General features: G+C 36.4%; 1 protein-coding gene across 1 annotated transcript in view; it reads left to right on the forward strand.

The window, feature by feature from the left end:
- LOC138705118 (matrix metalloproteinase-2-like) overlaps window positions 1-25009 on the forward strand; it is a 672465-nt gene that overhangs the window by 218453 nt on the left and 429003 nt on the right. The gene's annotated exons all lie outside the window — the stretch shown is intronic.

Here is a 25009-nt window from a genome sequence, read left to right on the forward strand (position 1 = left end):
TTCATTTAAATTATTTTAAATAGTTGTATAATATTACGTAGACGTCCAATTCCTAACAGAAATTCATGTTTTCAGAAAAGAGCTAAGACAACCCAGCCACTAGCTGGCGAATAAAAGCTGATGGTGGAAACCCGGATACGACGCAGGCAAATGGACGACAGTACCTGTCCGAAAATGATTCAATATTGAAAGCTCTTTCGTCACTGGAAAACGCGAACATATTTTTGGGACGTACTGTACTGTTTACTGTGACCGTAAGGCTACTGTGACAGTATATGCGGTCTTGGATTTGTGTGGAGGACGGTTGAACTTCATTAGTAGAAGGGGTGGGAGTGAAGTACATTCAAAAACTCAGGTACAATAAAAATTGAAGTAAAAATAAAATGATATCCCTGTATGTGCGTATGTATGTATTTAGTGTATATATGTATGCTATACAGGATGAACCGTAAGTAATATCATTAATTTCGGGGGTTATTCTTTGAGATAGGTATTTCAAAGAAAAAGGTTTAATACAATTTTGCTCGTTTCTGCCACCTTTTCGAGAAAAAAAAATTGTTTTATGTGAACCATGTCATAGCATATTTTTGGAAAGCCATATGACTGAAAGAATTTTAGTTGTGTCCTTAAGTTTTGTGCTTAAGTTTTTTCCAAAGAAATGTGACATTTTAAAATTCTTTTGCAGAACGAAAAGTTACATTTGTTCGGATCAAATTTCTGCATATTTATAGACAAAACTTAAACTCTTTCAATCATTTGTAATCATAATACACGCTTCCTTAAATTGACAGAGCATATTGGAAATTAAATCAATGGTTTCTGAAAACACACTATGAAATGTTTCATATATAAACAATTTTTATCTCGAAGAGGAAGCAAAATCGAGCAAAATTGTATTACACTTTTATGTTTGAAATATCTCAAACAATAACCCCCCGAAATTAATGACATTACTTATGGTTAATTTTGTACGGTATATGTTATGTTGTATGTATGCATGTATTTGTGCATATTTGGATGAATATGGGCATGTAAACTGTAATGTGTATCTTATGTTTGCATTTATATACATACATATTTATGCATAGGCCTACATAATAAATGTGATACAGGGTGATTCACGAGGATTTACCGCCACTTACGGAGAATATTTTCGAAGGCATTCTCAGCGAAAAGTGTCAAATAAACATGTAGGCTATTCTAATCTCAATATTTTCAGAGTTACACTAATTTGAAATTGTTTGTAAAATACCATTATTCTTTAGTTTTAAGGGTAAAAGAATATTACAGATAAAGATTGAAGTATTCATGAGTATCATTTCTTTAATTAGCTAGTATTCTGAAGCTAAAAATGTGCTGTGAGTTCCATAGTAGGCCTTCAGAATTTTTTTTTTTTTTTCCGATTTTTAACTAAAAAATTACATTTTTCTTACACATTTATCACAATTGTTACAAATCACGCCAATCATGTAAATTCTTCAAGACTGTACATTAGGATGCGTAATTAAATTGTAAAGAATCAAGTTCATTCATTCATTCATTCATTCATTCATTCATTTTATTCCATAGATCTTACATGACCAATGAAGCTTTAAGATGTGGAACACGTCAAAATTTTACAGTATTACAATTACAGTCTTTACAGATGTTTACAGTTTTACAATTTAGAAATTGTCTACAATTTTTACAATTTTGTGCAATTTTTTACAATATTTTGGCGAGATGTAGTGAGATGAGGTGAGGTCCGAGGATTCGCCAAAAGATTACCCGGCATTTGCCTTCTGGTTGGGGAAAACCTCGGGAAAATCCATCCAGGTAATCAAATCAAAGGGGTTGATGCCGAGGACTCGCCGTAGATCATCCGGCTTCAGTCCCACGGCTGGGGAAAAAATCGGAAGAAATCGTTCAATGGGATCAAAGGGGGATCCAACCCAAGCCCGAACGCAGCTCCGGATCAGCAGCCCAGCGAGTCTGCCAACTGAGCTACATCGATGGCTCTACTAAAAATATACAATACATAGCCAATCAGATTATGAAATTTACAAACGCAAACGATCCTGAAATCTTATGATTTGTAACAATTGTTGTGATGAATGCGTAAGAATTATGCAATTTTAATTAAAAATTCAAAAACAAAATCTGTACAAAGCAATTAACAACATATCTTTAGCTTCACAATACTAGCCAATTAAAAAAATGACACTTCTGAATAGTTCACTCTCTGAATAATTTCAAGGGAAAAATTGTTCCGGGGCCGGATATCGATCCCGGGACATCTGGTTGAACGTACCAGCGCTCTTTCCAACTAAGCTACTCGGGAACTCCACCCGACACCGTCTCAACTTTTCCCTTTATATCCACACAACTCGCGTGGGCTGACGAAACGCCAGAGACCCACATCGAGTGCACACAATCTCTGTGAAAACCAGTGGTCCCGGGATCGATACCCGGCCCCGGAACAATTTTTCCCTTGAAATTATTCAAATCTGCTTTACAGGGAGCCTTACCTGAAAGACTAGATTTGCAGTTCATTCTCTAGTTGTAATATTATTTTATCCTTAAACTTACTTACTTACTTACAAATGGCTTTTAAGGAACCCGAAGGTTCATTGCCGCCCTCACATAAGCCCGCCATCGGTCCCTATTCTGTGCAAGATTAATCCAGTCTTTATCATCATATCCCACCTCCCTCAAGTTCATTTTAATATTATCCTCCCATCTACGTCTCGGCCTCGCCAAAGGTCTTTTTCCCTCCGGTCTCCCAACTAACACTCTATATGCATTTCTGGATTCGCCCATACCTGCTAAATGCCCTGCCAATCTCAAACGTCTGGATTTAATGTTCCTAATTATGTCAGGTGAAGAATACAATGCGTGCAGTTCTGCGTTGTGTAACTTTCTCCATTCTCCTGTAACTTCATCCCGCTTAGCCCCAAATATTTTCCTAAGCACCTTATTCTCAAACACCCTTAACCTATGTTCCTCTCTCAGAGTGAGAGTCCAAGTTTCACAACCATAAAGAACAACCAGTAATATAACTGTTTTATAAATTCTAACTTTCAGATTTTTTGACAGCAGATTATGTAGATGATAAAAGCTTCTCAACCGAATAATAACACGCATTTCCCATATTTATTCTGTGCTTAATTTCCTCCCATCCTTAAAGCTAAAGAAAAAGGTATTTTACTAACAACTTCAAATTAGTGTAACTCTGAAAATATTGGGATTAGGACAAATGTTTATATGATATTTTTTGCTCAGAATGTCTACAGAAATAAACTCCATTAAGTGGCGGTAAATCCTCATGAATCACCCTGTATATATAGGTGTGTAATTACATGTCTGTGAATTTATGCATGCATAATGTACATATTCCGGCATTTAGAACAGATCAGATGCAGTACCTGGAGTGTTCACTCGTTCTGAAAGCTGCGAGCGTACGATGGAGTGTAGGTGGATGGCTCTGCAATATTTCGAGGCCGCCCTCTGCGGGGGAATTAGACACTTCGTCACCCGCTTCCGAAACTTCCTCTTCCGTTTCCTCTGTCTGCTGTCTATAGGAAACGGTGGGCGTACCATATCAACAGATCGCCTTCTGCTACTGGCGACGTTTTCAATCCTTATTACAAAGTTGGATATGCAAACCAACTTGGAACAGATTGTGCGTCCAAATACTTGGCTGGTTTGCGATAACGGAGAAAATTATTGTGCAGCTGTGACTTTTTAATTGCATTCGGAAATTACTTAATTTGAGATAAGGAATTGTAACAAGAACTTGTTTAGCCTGTTTAGTAATTTGGTTAAGTTAATAACAGAAATGTTACGGAATTTATCATACGAGAAGTCCAAAGACTCACTTTTTAAATTACGTTTTTCAAGTTTTTTTAGTAAATTCGCAGTGTTTTGGAAAATTATATTTTACCGTCTTGAAATGATAGTGAAATATCGCAAGAATAGCTATGACTTGGAAGTCATATCATCGTCATCATCATAATTACCATCATCATCATCATCCTCTTATCGTATCCTTTTTTCGGAAGGTCCACTCCAAATATGCCTCCAATTGTCTATATCCTCCCATGCTTATCCTTTGTAATTATCTTCTAATTCATATCCCCGGTCCTGTAGATTTTTTCTAATTTGGCCTATCCATCTTTTTAACATTTTTATTTGAGCATATTGTTTTCTAAGTTTATGATTTCTTTTTTTATATTTACAGTGCTTCTAATATCGTTACTTACATATTCCATATGCAATATATTAGGAGAAAATCCACGGGAAAACACGGGAATTTTACTTGAAGCAAGTAAAGAGATACGTTTCGAAGTAAACCCGGGAAAAGAAAATGTATATGATTACTTTTTTATTTCAATAGGTTGTTTTACGACGCTTTATCAACATCTGAATGAGATGAAGGTGATAATACCGGTGAAATGAGTCCGAGGTCCAGCACTGAAAGTTACCCAGCACTTGCTCATATTGAAATGAGGGAAAACCCCGGAAAAATCCTCAACCAGGTAACTTGCCCCGACCAAGAATCGAATCCGGGCCACCTGGCTAACCGTTACTCCATAGGTGTGGATTGTATATGATTAAACATGGTACGAAATGGAAATATAAAAATTGAACATTTATGGTAGAAAAATTAAAATACCTTGGAGCAACAATAACAAATGACACTCGAAAGGAAATTGAACGCGGAATAAATATGGAAAATGCCTGTTCTATTCGGTTGAGAAGCTTTTATCATCCAGTCTGCTCTCGTAAAACTGAAAGTTAGAATTTATGAAACAATTATATTACCGGTTGTTCTGTATGGTTGTGAAATTTGGACTCTCAGTTCGAGAGAGAAATAGAGGTTCAGGGTGTTCGAGAATAAGGAGCATAGGAAAATATTTGGGGCTAAGAGGGATGAAGTTACAGGAGAATAAAGAAAGTTACGCAACGCAGAACTGCACACATTGTATTATTCACCTGACATAATTAGAAACATTAAATCCAGGCGTTTGAAATGGGCAGGGCATGTAGCACGTATGGGTGAATCTAGAAATGCATATAGAGTGTTAGTTGAAAGACCTGATGCGAAAAGACCTTTGGAGAGGCCAAAGTGTAGATGGGAGTGTAATATTAAAATGAATTTCAGGGAGGTGAGATGTTATGCTAAGGACTGGATTAATCTTGCTCAGGATAAAGACCAATGGAGGGCTTATGTGAGGGCGGCAATTAACCTCTTGTTCCTTAAAAGCCCTTTGTAATTAAGTTAGTTAAAGATTTTAAAGGCATGTTTGTCCGTTAAGTATAATATCAATTAATGTGTGAGTTTTATACAGTCAATACTTGACAATATTACATACATTAAATCTTTATGTTACTACATGAGATAACATTTACACATAATGACAAACGTTTTCACCAATAAATTGGCATCTTCAGGTCAAAGTAAAACATATTGACATAAAATGAACACTTGAGCTATCCTAGTTAAAAACAGTCGTTACAAAATTAAAATGGTATAATAGGCAATCTGAATAATATGCCATTAAAAACAACTTTATCTTGCCACTTGTTTTTAATGGTATATTATTCAGATTGCCTATTATACCACTTTAATTTTTTTAATGACTGTTTTTAACTAGAATAGCTCAAGTGTTCATTTTATGTCAATATGTTTTACTTTGACTGAAGATGCCAATTTATTGGTGAAAACGTTTGCCATTATGTGTAAATGTTATCTCGTGTAGTAACATAAAGATTTAATGTATGTAATATTGTTAAGTATTGACTGTATAAAACTCACCCATTAATTAATAGTTAAAGATTACTTATATATTTAGCTAAGTTTATGTAGCTAGTATGTAAATTTTAGTTTTGTTACTAAACAGTATGCAAATAATATTTCCAAATAACATAAAAGTTTAAAATACAAATACACTACCACAGTATTAAAACATAATTATAGTGCATTTGCATTTCAAACTTTTAAATTAATTGGAAGGAAACACTTTTGAAGTAAGACCAGTCTCAAACATGTCTGTTGTAAGCTTGTCTAACGTTAATATTTCCAAAGTTTTAACTTGCTTCTACTTATTGGCATTGCGTATTGAACTACAGCTTTCTAAATATGTAATATAATGTATTCATATAGACTTTTACAGTTCCTTTAGTTATTTCCTTTCTTGTTCAATTCACAAATTCGCAGCCAGTCTTATATAGTATTGTGTGATTGTCATAATAACGTCTGGCATGTTGATATACCAAAAAAAAGCGAGCGTTCATTGAGACCAGACTCGGGATCATAATATGTCATCATCAGGCTGTAGCCCTAATGCGGATGTGAATACCAGGGTCATTGCAAGAGAGGGTCGTCCCACCGACAACGGGCCATGGCTTATTCATAAATCGCATCATTCAGCTCAGATCCATAAGCGAGACTTTTGAACTCTGTGGTCTACTATACAGCACATTTCAGTCGGCATTCTTTGCTTTCTTTTTAGGAGGTTCAGATCAACATATATTCCAGATGTAATACTGCTTATTTAAAAACGGGATCCTAACAGTAACGAGCAATCTCTTTCAGTAATTGCCAAGTACAATGTTTCAGTTATTGTGATGCACCGAAGTACATCCGTGCAGGAATTCTGCATTACCATGTGATGAAGGATGGGTGGAGCGGAGAAAAATTCTCTCCGGCACCGGGACTCGAACCCGGGTTTTCAGCTCTACGTGCTGACGCTTTATCCACTAAGCCACACCGGATTCCAGTTCCGATGCCGGAGGAGAGGATTCAATCGCTGACGCTTTATCCACTAAGCCACACTGGATTCCAGTCCCGATGCCGGAGGAGAGGATTCAATCGCTGACGCTTTATCCACTAAGCCACACCGGATTCCAGTTTAGATGCCGGAGGAGAGGATTGAATCGCTGACGCTTTATCCACTAAGCCACACCGGATTCCAGTCCCGATGCCGGAGGAGAGGATTGAATCGCTGACGCTTTATCCACTAAGCCACACCGGATTTCAGTCCCGATGCCGGAGGAGAGGATTGAATCGCTGACGCTTTATCCACTAAGCCACACCGGATTCCAGTCCCGATGCCGGAGGAGAGGATTGAATCGCTGACGCTTTATCCACTAAGCCACACCGGATTCCAGTCCCGATGCCGGAGGAGAGGACTGAATCGCTGACGCTTTATCCACTAAGCCACACCGGATTTCAGTCCCGATGCCGAAGGAGAGGATTGAATCGCTGACGCTTTAGTCACTAAGCCACACCGGATTCCAGTTCAGATGCCGGAGGAGAGGATTCGATCGCTGACGCTTTATCCAATAAGCCACACCGGATTCCAGTTCCGATGCCGGAGGAGAGGATTCGATCGCTGACGCTTTATCCACTAAGCCACACCGGATTCCAGTTCCGATGCCGGAGGAGAGGATTCGATCGCTGACGCTTTATCCACTAAGCCACACCGGATTCCAGTCCCGATGCCGGAGGAGAGGACTGAATCGCTGACGCTTTATCCACTAAGCCACACCGGATTTCAGTCCCGATGCCGAAGGAGAGGATTGAATCGCTGACGCTTTAGTCACTAAGCCACACCGGATTCCAGTTCAGATGCCGGAGGAGAGGATTCGATCGCTGACGCTTTATCCAATAAGCCACACCGGATTCCAGTTCCGATGCCGGAGGAGAGGATTCGATCGCTGACGCTTTATCCACTAAGCCACACCGGATTCCAGTTCCGATGCCGGAGGAGAGGATTCGATCGCTGACGCTTTATCCACTAAGCCACACCGGATTCCAGTTCCGATGCCGGAGGAGAGGATTCGATCGCTGACGCTTTATCCACTAAGCCACACCGGATTCCAGTTCCGATGCCGGAGGAGAGGATTCGATCGCTGACGCTTTAGTCACTAAGCCACACCGGATTCCAGTTCAGATGCCGGAGGAGAGGATTCGATCGCTGACGCTTTATCCACTAAGCCACACCGGATTCCAGTTCCGATGCCGGAGGAGAGGATTGAATCGCTGACGCTTTATCCACTAAGCCACACCGGATTCCAGTTCCGATGCCGGAGGAGAGGATTCGATCGCTGACGCTTTATCCACTAAGCCACACCGGATTCCAGTTCCGATGCCGGAGGAGAGGATTCGATCGCTGACGCTTTATCCACTAAGCCACACCGGATTCCAGTTCCGATGCCGGAGGAGAGGATTCGATCGCTGACGCTTTAGTCACTAAGCCACACCGGATTCCAGTTCAGATGCCGGAGGAGAGGATTCGATCGCTGACGCTTTATCCACTAAGCCACACAGCATTCCAGTTCCGATGACGCAGGAGAGGATTCAATCCAGCATCGGAATTGGAATCCGGTGTGTTTAAATGTTAGAGGCTCATGTCTGTAGATTTACTAGCATGCAAAAGAACTGCGAGACAAAATTCCGGCACACCGGCGACGCTGATAACCTCTGCAGTTGCGAGCTTCGTTAAATAAACCATAATTTTTTCTATATAACTCGGCGTTGGACATAGGTATACCAAATTAAATCAATACAGTTCAACCCTAGTAAAATTTTCCTGAAGTATTGTACAATATTTCTCCTGAAACGACCTGCATTTATTGTAGAACGCTTGTTTTATATCATATTTGGATGGAGCATGCATTGTGAAGGAGAGATCCAAAGTAAAACTCATAAAAAATTTATTCAGGAAGAAGATTGTCACTTCGAAAATCTACTGTAAATTGTGGTAAGTTAGGATATGATTTTTATGTACAAAAAGCATGTTAGCGATTTATGGATTACGCACAGTTTCATGGGCTCAGAGGCCGTCGCACAGCCGGGAGACAGCCCGACGTAGAAGTAGGGCCGCCATCTGCAGCTAGCAACTGAATACACTTCATTAATTCTATGAATTCTCATTAGGGAATAATAAACAATTCCGGTTCCTAACTCTTCATACTGTCCACTAAACTCGAGGGACAATTATCTCTTATTCTCTGTTTGAAGAATAAGACTACTTTATTTTGGACTGTCCGATGAAATGAAACAGACGCCCATGCTTGCTATGTGACCATCTCCAGCTAGTAAATTTCCTGCCATTTCCGGCAAACGTCAGAGCCATTAAAGGTTGCGTTATTTCGGGAGTCACTGAACATTGATTCCAACTAGAAGTGCTTGGTTCCTGATAACAACCTAGCTCAAGAGTCGTATCAGGTCCCACAATTCGGCGAGTATAGAGGTTTAGAGACTGAAAACATTTTAATATGCAAATCTAGCTTTCAGGGAAAAATTGTTTCGGGGCCGGGCAGCGAACCCGGGACCTTTGGTTAAACGTACCAACGCTCTACCAACTGAGCTACCCGGGAACTCTATCAGACACCGATCCAATTTTTCCCTCTATATCCACAGACCTCAAAGTGGGCTGACAACCGTCAAGCAACCAACATTGAGTGCACACTAACTCTGTGTGACATGAATTGTAATTTTCTGTTAACGAACAATGACGTATATTATGCAAATCAAGCTTTCAGGTATAACTCCCTGTAAAGCTGATTTGAATAATTTCGAGGGAAAAATTGTTCCGCGGCCGGGCATAATTTTAATTTTTTTTATTAGGTTATTTTACGACACTGTATCAACATCTCAGGTTATTTAGCATCTGAATGATATGAAGGTGATAATGCCGATGAAATGAGTCCGGGGTCCAGCACCGAAAGTTACCCAGCATTTGCTCGTATTGGGTTGAGGGGAAAACCCCGGAAAAAGCCTCAACTAGGTAACTTGCCCCAACCGGGATTCGAACCCGGGCCACCTGGTTTCGCAGCCAGACGTGCTGACCGTTACTCCACAGGTGTGGACATCATTTTAACACTTGATACTGTTTTTGTTTCTCTCTTTTTTTCTTACAGAGTGAACCGTAAGTGATGTCATTAATTTCAGAGGGTTATTCTTTGAGATATTTCAAACAAAAAAGGATTTAACACAGTTTTGCTCGTTTTTGCTTGCTTTTCGAGATAAAAATTGTTTATATGAAAAATTTCGTAGCGTGTTTTGGGATAGCCATTGTTTTAAGTCCCGATATGTTCAGTCATTTTAAGAGAGCAGTGTATTATGGTAAGGTAATAAATGATTGAAAGAATTTTCGGAAAACTTATTATTTGCTTTCTTGTGTTCAATTTTATATTACCTCGTTAACATGTTTCAGCCTGCTATCGGCCATCTTCGGAACTGGTTGTTGCTGGTCTAGGCGCCTTTTGTTTGTGTTTCCTGTGGGGGTGTGCTTGTGTAATGTAATGTGGAGTCGAATAGTGTGTGTTCTGAAATTGAGTTTTGTGTTGAGAATTTCATTTGGTAATAAGCTAATATAAAATTTAACACAAGAAAGCAAATAATACGTTTTCCGAAGTGATATAGTGTTAAAAGTTGTGTAATCAAGATGTATAGAAATAATTTTAGTTTTGTCCTTTAGGCCTAAATGTGCAGAAATTTGATCCGAACAAATCTAACATTGTAAAATTTCTTTCGAAAAGTTAAATTACTGTTATTATTATTGTTGTTGTTAATATTATTATTATTATTATTATTATTATTATTATTATTATTATTGTTATTGTTATTCTTATAGTATAAACATTAGTGAAGAATGAAGATTTCACATTTTAAAATTGATTACTTGTAAATGTTTATGTAATATAATAGAGTTTGAAAAAATTGTCTACAATAAACTATAATTTTTTGTTCATCTTGCTTATATTCTTATATTAATGTACTTTATTCACATAAGTTTAAGATTCTAAATAATTTTTCAGATAATCAATAATATTAGCATTAGGCCTACTTACATTTTTTGTGCTTTAAATTTCGTGTCATTTCCTCTTCTTTGCCGAAACCGAATCGACATCTGAATCCTTATTTTCCACCACGTTATTATATTTGTAAGCACGGTTTTTGTTGGAGACCTACACTTTCATCTGAGATTTCTTCCATTTCAATGGATGTTTTTGAAAATAACAGGTTTGAAACGAAATGTAGGCAGCAATGAACGATTTCCACACTTTCTACATGGATTAGCTGTGGGTTGGAAGAAATAAGTCAGTGTATGTTGTCGAACACCAAATTCACTTGCTTTTTACCTACACTTAACTTTTTTCAAGGGAAAGATAAGTATTGCCTTTGAATACGAATCCGGCACTTTACTTTATATGACCTGACTTCTGACTGGAGGACGTGAAGACGAAGAGAAGTTGAAGTAGCGTTCTTGAGTACGGTCCTAAAAGTCTAATCTGTGAAGATGATGACGACGAGACGAGGACGAACTACTTAAAACAGAGGTTAAAATGTTGCTAATGAAAAGGAAATGTTGTAATTATATTTTATAACAGCCCTTAACTTAAAATTATTCGTTTAATTATTAGGCTATATGATTTAATGCATTAAACCTTTGATAAATGATCAATTCAAAGTAAATATTCACAGGAAAGAAGTAGGCAAGAGAGGAACTGTAGAAAGAAAAGTGCAACCCCTAGAAGCACTACTCTTTACGCTGAATGCATGTCGCCATTGCCATTTTGTACACGAATATAAGTTTTATACTGAGCCTTTAAGGGAAGTTCCTTCTTATGGCATGCAAAAAATAGTACAAATAGCCTGTATTAAACTAGTCATAAATGTAGTACTATTTATCAGAGGTCTTTCATTTTTTAATAATGCGTATACACACATTAAGCTTTACAATAAAAAAGAATGGTTGCTCTAGAGTAAAGATTTCCCCTTAAAATATTTTTTGAATTTCAATTATTTTATGAATTTACTATATCCCTGTAATTAGCAGCTACACTTTATTCACTTATTATAGCACATATTGAATTGAAATTTTAACCACTTATTGGTAATAGATACTAAAACACATCCCACCAAAATTATTAATATATCTGCAATATTATGGTCATAGGACGGACCTGCAGAACTGTAGCTCCTCAGAGCGACTGCCTTCTTACCCTTCTACCCCACCCACCTTTTCTACCAGTGTGGTCATATCTTTCTAGTTGCACTCGGCTATATCAACATTCATCCTCGCGGCGGCAGGTACACAATACGCGTACTGCAGTTTGAAGAGAACTGAAACATGGCAAAATCTAAACCCGTGAAGAAATACTACTTCCAAAGGAAATGAGAATATCATTTTTTGTTGTTGAAGAAGACGAAAGAATTGCTAGTTTACTGTGTCCCATCCAATTTATTTCTACTCATCATTTCAAGTTTAAACGTTATTTAAACAAAGTCCATATTAAAAATTATTGAATAGACAAACTTTCGGGTAAGTTCATTATTACGAACTGTATATTGATTACTTATGGCTATTAAGGATTCCGAAGGTTCATTGCCGCCCTCACATAAGCCCACCATCAGTTCCTATCTTGAGCAGAGTAATCCAGTCTCTACCATCATATCCCACCTCCCTTAAATCCATTTTTATATTATTCTCCCACATACGTCTCGGCCTCTCCAAAGGTCTTTTCCCCTTCGGTCTCCCAACTAACACTCTATATGTATTTCTGGATTCGCCCATACGTGCTACATGTCCTGCCCATCTCAAACGTCTGGATTTAATGTTCCTAATTATATCAGGTGAAGAATACAATGTGTGCAGTTCTGCGTTGTGTAACTTTCTCCATTCTCCTGTAACGTCATTCCTCTTAGCCCCAAATATTTTCCTAAGAACCTTATTCTCAAACACCCTTAATATCTGTTCCTCTCTCAAAGTGAGAGTCCAAGTTTCACAACCATACAGAACAATAAAATAATTAGATGTGTTTAAATTAGAAAATTATATTAAAGGGAAAGATTTACTCTAGAGTAACAATTCTTTTTTTTTTTTATCTTGAAGCTTAATGTGTGTACACACATCACTAAAAATGAAAGAGCTCTGATAAATAGTATTACATTTATGACTAATTGGAGATAGGCTGTTTTTACCATTATTTTGCATGCGATAAGAAGGAACTTTCCTTAAAATGAGACGGTGCTATACTGAAGTCGTGCATTCCTCTATAAATTTGTAAGTATACAGAATTGATTAATGATATGAGAAAGTTAATGAAGTCAGGAAAAACTAATATTCCAACTTTATTCTGTAGAAAGTAAATACGATATTAAATTTTAATAATAAGATTGTTGTAGCACCAAGCATTCCACTTGCAACGCTTCTCAGGCTTTTTATTATTTCGCCCGATAACGTCAGTCAACTTCATCCTTTATAACATCATTGCTCATTATAAACCTTCTCTCTTCATAGCTTTATTTATCCAGCACTTCCGCATTTCCTGCGCTGGTGGTACTAGGCAAGTGATAATAATAATAATAAGTTATTTCTAAAACAAAGGTACAGTACATATTGTTTTTATATAATAATTATTCTAAACCCTCAGAAAGAATACATATTCGTGTTCAGGGGGCATTCCACATAATTTTAAGACATTTTATTAAATAACAGAATAAAACCTAAGAAAAAGACTAACACAAATATATCACAATAATTCGAATTTTAAATGTTCTCTGTAAACAATAATTTTAATTAATTTTTTAAAATAAGGAGCATTAACAAATTGTGTTTGGGAATTTAGCTATTATCATGTTATAAAACCTTGGACCGAAGTTGTTACTGTGATTATAAGCAAAAGTTGTTGTACATTTAGATTCTGTCAAGCATAGTTGTCTGATCTTTCAGTATTATATTTACGTGAATATAAATTAAATATATTTCTCTTTTTATGTACGAAATTCAATAAGACATTGTTATAAATTTGATGAATATCAAATACTTTAAATTCAGCAGCTCTGAAGGATAATCAAGAGATTTATTGGCATATTTACATCATTCTTTTCTGTAGCAGAGTTAATGACATGAGGGAGGTACTATAAGCACTACCCCATCCTATAATACCATATTGTAATATAGCTTGTACTACTGGGTGTTCATTTCAAAGTGTGTCATGACGTCACTGTTGTTGGGTCACCGATTTGAAGCGAGTTTCAGCTTATATGTTACAGAAGTTGCCTATTATTTAAGGAGTTCTTCAATCTCAACTTGAGAACGTGTATAGTATAACTTGAACGTCGTAGCAACAGATGGCGGTCTGTACGGTCTGTGTGCTACCATAACCTCTTTGGAACTGTGTTTTGCGCCGGCAAGTCGTACGCAGGGTATTTGTTATCATCGGTTGCGTACGGTAACATTCCACAACACAAATCAAATGCTCCGTGTCCATGTTGACCGTCGAAGTTAATGTCAACAAATACGTAAGTAATCGTCTTAACCCTCTCCCCATATCCCGACAGTACGTATTTCCAAACAGTTCACATTCCTGCCACTACCGGCGTTACCGTACGTATCGGTACGTACTCTTCAGAATGAACGCCGTACTTGCTAGGCAACTTCTCTGCCTCTTAGGTTATACACCTCTGCGGAAGTGTAGGAAGATTGAATTCTCTAGGCTCATCGGCTAGCCACATGACGGCATACAGCGAGCCATGGCACATTTTGAACTGAACACCCAGTATTGCGGGGTAATTTTGCTCAGGATAGAGACCGATGGCGAGCTTATGTGAGGGCGGCAATGAACCTGTGGGTTCTCTATCGGCCATTTGTAAGTAAGTCAGTAAGTAAGTAAAGGATTTGATAGACAGAAATATAGGCCTACGCATGGTTTATGTTTATGTATATTTGTATTTTTTCGTTTAGAGCAGGAAAGGGTACTGTTAATGGAGACTGGAGAATAAAAAAATGAAATGTATAAGTTACTGAGACTTTTAAGAATCCAGTGTAGTAGTCAAAATTTAAAGAGAACTTTTAAATGGATTGGACATGTTTTGATTATTGTGAACGGCTCTAATAATGAACGTAAGAAGTTCTGTCGCGTTACCTAGAACGCCAACTTCCTGGTATGAAACAAGTAAGATTAACGCATTCTATTGGAATCCCCAACCACTACAATAGAGGTGTTGCCGATCTCTGTGGCTCTCTCCTTCTCTCTCTTGATCCTATCGCAGACATCTACGAGTACTTTCGGACGATAGCAAGCAGTTTCTTTTTTAGAACACATTTACTATAACAAAATAATCGTGTTTTTAAATTTGTCAAAAACGAAGCTTTATACTGTATATGATAAAACACTCGTAGTAGTGACTTCTACTTATTCCTCTTAAAATTACTGAACATTAAGGTTATGTTACGTGCACTATCGTGTACATCTTTAAATGTATTATTATTTCACATAATACGAGTAGTAAACAGTACCTACATTTTATTTGTTATTAATATCTCAATTAAGTATTTACATTATGAAATTCAATTAGGGGAGAGTCGGGTAGTGTCGGACATCGGGTAATATCGGACAGTGCGTTTCTTTCATCTACCACCATATGGTAGTACCTGAATGACATGGTTACGTTTCTCTATGCGACATCACAGAAACGTAACCATGTCAATCAGGAACTATCATCGTGTGGTAGATGAAAGAAACTCACTGTCCGATATTACCCGATGTCCGATACTACCTGACTCTCCCCTAAGTTTTAAATAGGTCATTTTCATTGTTGGACCTCGTTGGACTCATTTCGCCATCATTTAATACAAGGGCATTTGTTAAGTAATGGCAACAATGCTGTAAGTCAGTGCTCCTAGCGGTGACCATTGAAATCTTGTACTACGTGATAGAACAGCGACTGTTTCACAAATTTTCAATATTGGAAGTCTTAAAGTAGCCATATTTTGTAAATACAATGTTTGTTTCTGATTTTTAGTAAACAATATAGCCCTAAAGGTACGAACAAAGGTGCTTCATAAAAATCCAAGTTGCAAGGAAAAACAAAGTTTAGGGCATTACAAGAAGCCTGTGGGAGAGAAGTCCTACCATATGAACTATTCCAAATTGGGTGGAAGCGACGGATTCGCTTTCAATCAAGAGTTGACATTCGAAAAGCTTTACATTGATCAGTGAGGTCCAATTGTATAAAACTCCCTGACTAAAGATCAACTTTGATCGAAGATCGGAAAGTGAACCGAGTTCAGACACTTCTTCTATTGTATAAAACTTTTCTGCGATGAAATTATCTTGGTTCAAATGCAATCTAAGTTCACGTGAAAAGGATTTGGCAACTTCGCATAAACAGGTGAAATACGTGATGCGCGGACCATGTTATACAGGTTTGTTCAGTGTTGCCAATCTAGCGACTTTAACTTTTTTTCAACAACAATTTCTTTTAACTTTTATATTGCTTAAATAGGGATTTAGTTACCTTTTTAGCACCCCATAGTGACAAAATTTAATCTTTCTTTGTTGATAATGAGAAATCTAGCGACTTTACAACTACTTTTTGGCGACTTTCCGTATTACACTCTGTTGGAGACTGTTTTTTTTGCAATATAAATAATGGCGGACAATAAGAAGAAGGTTGACTGTTCTCCAAGTTGTTATCATGTTATAGTGTTTGATACTGCTAAACATAATAAAGCTTTATAAAACGACAATTTCGTTTAGTAATACAATTAATTGAACATTTATGAATGTACCTATCATATCCATTAATAATTAATGGTTGTTATAAACATAATATAATTATAGGTTATGTTATTTGATACTGCTGAACACGATAGAGCCTTATAAAATATAAGAATGTTTGTGTTTTAAGGCAAGAAATTGAAAGAAATATATATAAATGTACTTAACATATCTATTAATATTAATAATAATGGATATTTTATTTGCACAATCTGTCATATATTTCGAACAGAAAGAAATAACTGAACTTGGATCATCTAACTTAATCGGAGAAATTTCTTCAGTCAAAGTTGACTTTGGTTTGAGACAAATTAATCTCAGATTAGACTTTGTACAACACAAAATTCCAAGTTCAGCTGAAACAAGGATCAATTTAACCTCTGATCTAAGATTAAATGGTTTATACAATCGGGCCTGAGAGAGATATCCAGAAATGCTGCTGCAGATGGAGTCCGCCGTCTTCCAAGAATTTGGCAACGTATTGTTGACATGGCAGAGACCATATTTGAAGTATGTAATGAAAAAAGTGATCTAAATAAACCCAGTGTGAAACAGTAACTATGTTGCCATTACTTTTCGAATGCCCTAGTAGCCTATTAAATATTATTATTATTGTCATTACCGTAGCCCAAGTTCGGTAACCAATGTCATTCACAGAACAGGAGTGTAAAGCACAATAAGCCTCAGGCTGCGGAGTAACCCTTTTGAGTTCCTCTTTCGTAAGAAAAAAGAACAATGTTGTTGCTCAGTTGATATAGCAGCTCGGTACGGACTGCAAGGTCTCGAGTTCAATTCCAGGTAGTGATCAAAACTTCCGGAACGGGGTCCATTCAGCCTCCTGTCAGACAGTACGAGGTCTAAAGCAACCTGGCCGCGGTGCCGATCACAATCTCATTCTATTGAAAGTTTGGAACTGTACCTTCACAACCTCATGCGCTTTCCTGTCGTCTGAAGAACATACCTTCAGCAACAGCCATGTTGCATAATTTTCCAACAGAACAGAATATCTATCTCGACATTGTTTAGTAGCAAATTATTACAATACATTTTTAAGAACATTAATATGAAAGTTTCATGTAAATTACTTTATTAAATAAATTAAGTACGTGTAATGTCTCGAGTACAACGTGTACGAGTAATAACATGACTGAAGGAAATGACTTAATACATTTTACGACTCATAACAAAACACTACCAGGCTGAAGTCACCTATTTGTTACTGTAGCATTCGCATCTCAGCCACACTTCACCGTCTCGACAGCGTGATCTATTTTGTCCCAAAGCTTTACACTTTAATCATAGTTCTACTAAGAGAAGAGTTAAACTGATGAGTTTTGGCAGAGACTGCTTTAAATAATTAATTTATTACATGTTTAAGTAATGGAAAAAAGCTTGTTTTCACGCTATCTTCATTGTGAGTTGACACGAAACTCGTATTAAATTTCACCAATTTTAATTGAAGCTAAATTAAGAGATTTCTTCTATTATTTTCGTAACAGAAATCTCCATACAATTCGAACATTTCTATTTAACTCAGTATTGTACACTGACGTTGAAAGGGATCTGATCAACGATTTTATGATCGTGTAAAGCAGGCCTGCAGAACTCGCAAGTAGGGGAACTATGACGTCAACCTCATTCCACTTCTATTGGGGATGATCGACTTCCACCCCGAGAATGAATGTTGATGCAGCCGAGCGTAACTAGAACGTCGTGACCGCACAGGTAGAAAAGGTGGGTGGGGTAAGAAAGGGGAGGAAAGCAGTCGCTCTCAAGAGCTGTAGCTAGTTCTGCAGGCATGGTATAAACGAACATTCTAATCACGGTATATCAGAACCAAAGATATAACAAATTGACAAACTTTTAAAGAGTTCCGTTAGTTCTCAATAGGTGACACCAATCTTGGGCGGTTAAAAAAGCATCAAGGAAAGTAGATTATGTGGATTAAGCATAAATTATTCTCATAATTGACAATATAAGCGGTTTCCAGCTAAACACAGTGTTGTTTTACAATCAGCAGGGGGGAATGAATTATTGAATTCTATAATGCGTGTATATTTATGTAATATTGGCAACACTGACTATTATCTTCATCTATTCATACAAGTAATAACAAATTATCGATCGCTATCGACTAGTAGGGTCAGATACCGTTGAACGCTAGTGTACATATTCTAAGAAAAGCTACTGGGTTCATTGATAAAACAACATAAAAGGAACCATCAAGAAAACCGATGGCGTAGCGATCCTGAAAGACATAGCGACAAGCTATTGAAAAGTGTGGTTAAGGAGGCTGGAAAGATTTTGAGGTCATAGGATTGACGGATCTGAATAGCGGCGCTTCGTGGGTTCCAAACGCTCCAGGAGAACAATATGCATTGTTATAATTGAACACAGTGTTTATATTTCTGGACCTTTTTCGTTGTCTCTTATTAATTGCTTAAAGGGAGTCTGTACTTCCATTTCTTACAATATTAAATTCCTCAATTTTGGGTGAACTTTCTCAGAAGTTATAAAACATACAAATGTAGAAAAAATAGGATATATCGTCGTTGTTCCTGCAATAACTCCTATGTGCAAAATACGATTTTTTTTTCAGTAGGAAGAAAAAACACATTTATTCATTCTATGGGAGCCGTACATAGGAGATTGTGAATTCTTACATTTTCGAAAGAAAGAAGTATAATTACATGTAGGAGATTTTATTATTTGCTATATTACTAAGTTATTTAATAGAACAAAAATCTGAAAATCGATTAATATGTCACATAGGAGTTATTGCCGGAACAACGACGATATGTAACATACTTTCATGTATACAACCTGCACTGTGGTTGGCAAAAAAAAGTTCATTGATAACATTTTTTGCATTACGAATTAGCCTACTACAAATTATATTTTTATTTTTCCTGAAGACAGGGCTCAAAGAAGAAATGAAATCATATTATCATTTTACACATATTGAATTACAGAAAAAACGATATAAACCAATATTTCATTATTTTGTCAAAATTCAGTGTATACAGGCCGATAAAAATCCGTTCTTGCGTGTGGAAGTTACAGATACAGTTACATAAGAATGGTCGCCTCATAATTTTGGTTCCATTCCGAAATTATTTTTAGAAAATATTGTGCAGAATACTGCTCGATGAAACGGAAGGTTTTCATATGACATTACAGGCTATAAGAACTGTCATCTTGACTTTAAAACAGAACCACAGTCCTATGAAATCGGTAAAGTGTCCTTTAAAATAGTCTGTTCACGACAAAACCTCCCGGTTACAATGAAGGCTTCCTGGGCACGAGCTCAATAAAATTGTTAGACTGAAAAACAGTCATTTGAGACTTGAATGCGAACTAGACACGCTATCGCGTGAGCTGTGATTCTCGACCATGAAATGTGTGTGTTTTGATCCACGTGCTCGTGAAGTCTGCGAAACCATCACCATTCCGTCTGAGTGAGCTGTGCCCAAGTAGGATGAAATACGACGCCTCTGGATCCAAAGATAACTCTGAACATCTTGTGCAGTCCCCATCCGAGTTCTGCACATTATCGCTGCAGTCCTCAGACACTGTCTACCTTCCTGCTAACTGTACACGAAATTATGGTCACTTGACGAAACATGGAAGATGATCCAATTCACAACCGACTAGACTAGACTGTAAGAATCACAGACCTGAATGCAGTAAACCTCGTCCATCCCAATCCATATTCAATTTACATACCGCCAGCTTCTAAAATATCATAAAGTCCAATTTTTCCCGAACGTTGAAATCTGTGTAGGGGAGACTCGGCTAATTCCGCAATATTAAGAAGTAAATCTGTCATATTTTTATCAAAATGTTTATTAAAATATATTATCAAGGTATGTAGACATGGACGAAACCTTTCATTACCAAATGAGATAAAGAGACTTATTAAAATGCAAATATATTTAGTTGTACATACATTACAGTTGAAAAAGAACAACTCGGGTAATTCCGCAACAGTGCGGATAAATCCGCAATAGGACTTGACTAATTCCGCAGTAGTAAATAATTATGAAATACATTATGAAAGTAACATAAAAGGAACAATTTATATGTAACAATGCTCACTTTCTTCACAACTGTGTAGCAAAACACGAAAAACGGCCAACTTTCTATGTTTCACTGTATTGCCGACAGAGGTGTCGACCAATATCCTTGATTTTTTTCTATAGCACTGCAGAGGACATGCCTTCTGTTGACAGCCTCTCAAAACTTACGTTCACGCTATTGTAAAGCCGCAGTAAAATAATATATGCACTACTGCGGAATTACCCGTATACTGCGGAATTAACCGAGTTTCCCCTATATTTTCAAAGTGCGTCCGCTGATAAAACCTCATAAATCTACAAAATGTTTCTATATTTTGTAAATAAATGCATAACAGTTATTAGCTGGGGTATAAAAAGAATAAGTAGTACTGTCCTGTACAATTTCTTCAAACACAATGATATGATTTCAGAAGTAAGCCAACGATATCAGACTTGTCAGGAAATAGAACTGTGCCATAGACTTAAAATAAGTACCCTTATCTAGAAAGTATAACTCCCTCATATTACATTACCTTTACGTTCTTTCTCTGCTCAAACATTTACAATACACAATACAATACAATACCTTTGCGCACAACATCGGTTGTATTATTTAACTTGTAGTTTGCAATTTTTCGCGGATATTATTTATTTGAATATACAATTTCTTGAACCCTATTTTACCCGAAAGTACATTAGGGTTATAGTTATAGCCTGAGTTTATATTATTATAATAAGAATTCATTTGACGTGGGTAACCCAGTCTTGAAACTTAAAATTAACACTTAGGCCTATATCTACTACATTAATTTGAATTAATTACAAGTTCTTAAATATATTACATATAAAATTACAAAACTCTTTATAACAGCACGTTTTTCTGAACACATTGAATGATGGTTTGTCATATATTATATCACAAAAATGTAAATGTGCGACCAAAATAAATCTTTTGTTTTCGAACACTGGACAATGAAACAAACGGTGATCCACAGTTTGCTGTTCCTCACAGATACATAAGTAGCCATTTTCTGTATGTAATTTAAATCGTTCTAAATAAGATCCAAATTTCCCATGTCCCGATAAAAAATTGCGTTAGTAGGCCTATAAAATCCGGTATAATCTTGTTGCTATTTAAGCGGGTGTCGACCATAGGAAAAAAGATTTCTCTCGTAACTGAACCCTTTGTACTGCAGAGCCACTGATTGTTCCACCTGTTCATTATGTCCTCATTTATTTTTCTTTTCACATATGAATAAGGGCACAGACTATAGCTCAAATTGAAGTTCAAAACTGTATTGAAAAACCTTATTTCCGGAGCCTTAGTATTATGATTTATTTCTTGGTAATAGTGAAGCGCATACTTCTGCATAGCGACTGACGATTAGTCTGGCGTTACGAATCCAACAGAGTAGGCGACCTGTCTGGTGTTACCCTGATAATGGAACATATATGTTATTCTGAAACGTTGGAAGTGTCAAGTTCCAGGACACGGTGGATTACCCAAGAACATAATTCCAATCACAGTCACCGTGAAAGCCTAATAACTCATAGTCTACAAGTATTATTCACATATTTTGTATCAATAATGGCAAGATATTTTGTTTGCGTTTGGTTCTTTATTTTGAATCTCCTTCCCTTATAAATATATTGTGGTTAAATGAAGTTTAAAGATAACTGCATTCATCAGTAGGAGTTGTTAAAACGCAAAGGACAAAATAATGTTAGAAATATGGGCAGATTGTTGCTGGTCAGTCTTACCTTCACCTATTTCACCCCTTCCAACATGTGACAGAGGTTCCAATCCCGCTGTTCTCAGGTAATAATTCATAAAAGAATCAGTGACCCTGTTAACATAGCTGTAAAAGACTTATAGCCAGTTTGTCCAAGAAATGTTTAATTTGGCTTAACTAGTGTTAAATTAACAGCCTGTTTATTTTTAACGTCTTGTTAATGTTTTTTTTTTTTTTCCATTTCTTCAACATAATTTTGTTTAAAACAACCAACACTTAACTATAACAGTCGTTAACACTATTTTAACCACTCAGTAGCAGTTGGTAATGATTTTGCACATGTAAGGCAATTTTTTACCGGCTGATATTATTCTTTAAATTCTATATTGTAAAGTAAGTCATGAAACTTGTATAAGATCATAATCTGGTGCAGTAGGTCATAATCGATAAAGAAGACAAATTAAAGTTGTAGGTAACTACTATTGAATAATAATACTATTACAAAGTAAGGTTATAGTACTAATGCTAACATGACTTCTCAAAGAAGCTACTTTTGCAGAAACCTTTTTTAATATAATACTCACTATACATTTTCAAACACTATTGACATCGGCTATAGTTAGTTGAAAAGAGCCAGTATCATAGAATCAAGAGTAAATAGTAGATGCTGAAGTCGTCTATTTCTGTTTGTAGGATATTCAAGTCTGGTTTAAATTTCTTGTAAAATTTTGAGACCTACCTGTTTTGAAAATCTATATTGTCACAAATTGAGTATCATGCATAGTATATAAATCACCATTCCTTTTTACCTTACCACGTTGAGATCCTACATTTTCTAAATATTCAATAATAGCTCAGTATCAAAATAAGCAGCCAATATGATAATCAGTTCACTTTTGAAAATTATTTTCCCCATATTAGCTTTGCAAAGTGTCTTTTAAATGTTATGTTACCAGTCATTCACGAAATATTCCTTAAAGAGAGACAAAAAATATTATTTTAAAACTACTGTTTGAACAGCTGTAGTGTCATCTGCCATATTTAACTATCTGTCAAATGAGTTAACTGCCTAAAATCCTACATTTAAAGTTAACAAACACTTAACGATCTGTTAAGCCTAACTAGTGTTGAAGAAATGAAAAAACTATATTTAACAAACTGTCTAGAGTTTAACATTCGTTAAATATTCTAACAATACTAAGTCGCACAGAGGACAGACGTTGGACATTTTTCACCTCTCTTTTCCCCTTTTATTTTTTTATTGGCGGAACAGTCCGTTATTGTCAATACTAGGAGTTAATATTAACAAAAACAATTTTGTAGAATGATGAATAAAAAGTTTCCTAAGTAATTTTTGGCCAATATTTAATTTGTTTTGCGTCATAATTCCATGTTTTTATGTCATATTTTGGTACTTTTAGAGCATAAGTGCATGAATATTTTTTCGAGTTTTTAGGGCATAAAAATCCGAGCCCTACTCATTACAGTTTTGAGAACACTGGAGTTAGGGAATAACTACGTAAATGTTGTATTTTATACTGTATATTATAAACATTACATCTGATTTCACTATATTCTGTGTCTATCAGTTCTCAGAAAAGTCAATGTCTTAAGAAGTTTTCTTGTAATCGAAACGAAACGGACGTGAGAGGATAAGGCCGGCTTCTCCATGGCACTAGTTACAGAAGCCTTTGACACACTCATGTCCTTGAGTTGAAGTGTGGGATTCTATAAATTAAGGAACACGTGTTTTATGTAATGGCGCTTCCTTCTATGTCGGCAGCACACAGCTCCTGACAGGCTGTGTGAGCAACGAAATCTTGAAACCGTTAGTAACGATGGAAAGCGTAGTGTCAGTTCCGATAGGTATATAAAGTTGCTTACAAAATGGACCCGGTTTCAATTATTACGTGTTATTCCTCTTTTAGTGGTAGTCTGTTAGCAAAACGGTAGCCTAGCGATTGATATGTACTGATGGTATTTATCCCCGGAAGCATGTAAATTCTCGCTGTTCCTAGCTGAGCATTATGTTGAACTACCTACCACATTGACCTTCCGCCGAATGTCAATAATATTCGTGCTTGATTTCTCTTACCAATCTTGTGTGTCATGCGCATAGTAGTTTCTTTGCTAATTTGCTTCTTTCTGTATGATACCGGCAATTAATTAATACTGACATACGCTACGGACCTGAACTTCCAGTTTTATGAATAGAATGATCGGAAAAATACACTGGAAATTCTAATTTTTCATACACTTAAGGGGTTAGGTACAGCTTACAGCAATAAAATTGTGGAAATATTCAACTTTTTTTTTTCCCCATTACTGTGTCTTGTACAATAATGAAAATTGGTATGTTTAAAACACTGTCCTTCTGCTATATGAAAAAAAAATATTTGTACGATTTAAAAAAAAACTATCTAAATATATTTTTTAAATTAATTTCACTGTGAAGTGATTGTCTGATAAAAAATAAATTCATATTTAAAAATGGTCAAATATCAGTATTTTCTTCTAACACAAAATAAAAAAAATATATATTATTTGTTAAAGAATGTAGTTAAAAAAGCATGTTATTGTAAATATGAGTTTCACCAATAAAATAAAAGAGAGAGAACATAAAAAGGTTAACAAGTTTGTGGGTTATGAGGGAAACGC

The sequence above is a fragment of the Periplaneta americana genome, chromosome 1, assembly GCF_040183065.1.
Source record: "Periplaneta americana isolate PAMFEO1 chromosome 1, P.americana_PAMFEO1_priV1, whole genome shotgun sequence".
Classification (NCBI taxonomy): domain Eukaryota; kingdom Metazoa; phylum Arthropoda; class Insecta; order Blattodea; family Blattidae; genus Periplaneta; species Periplaneta americana.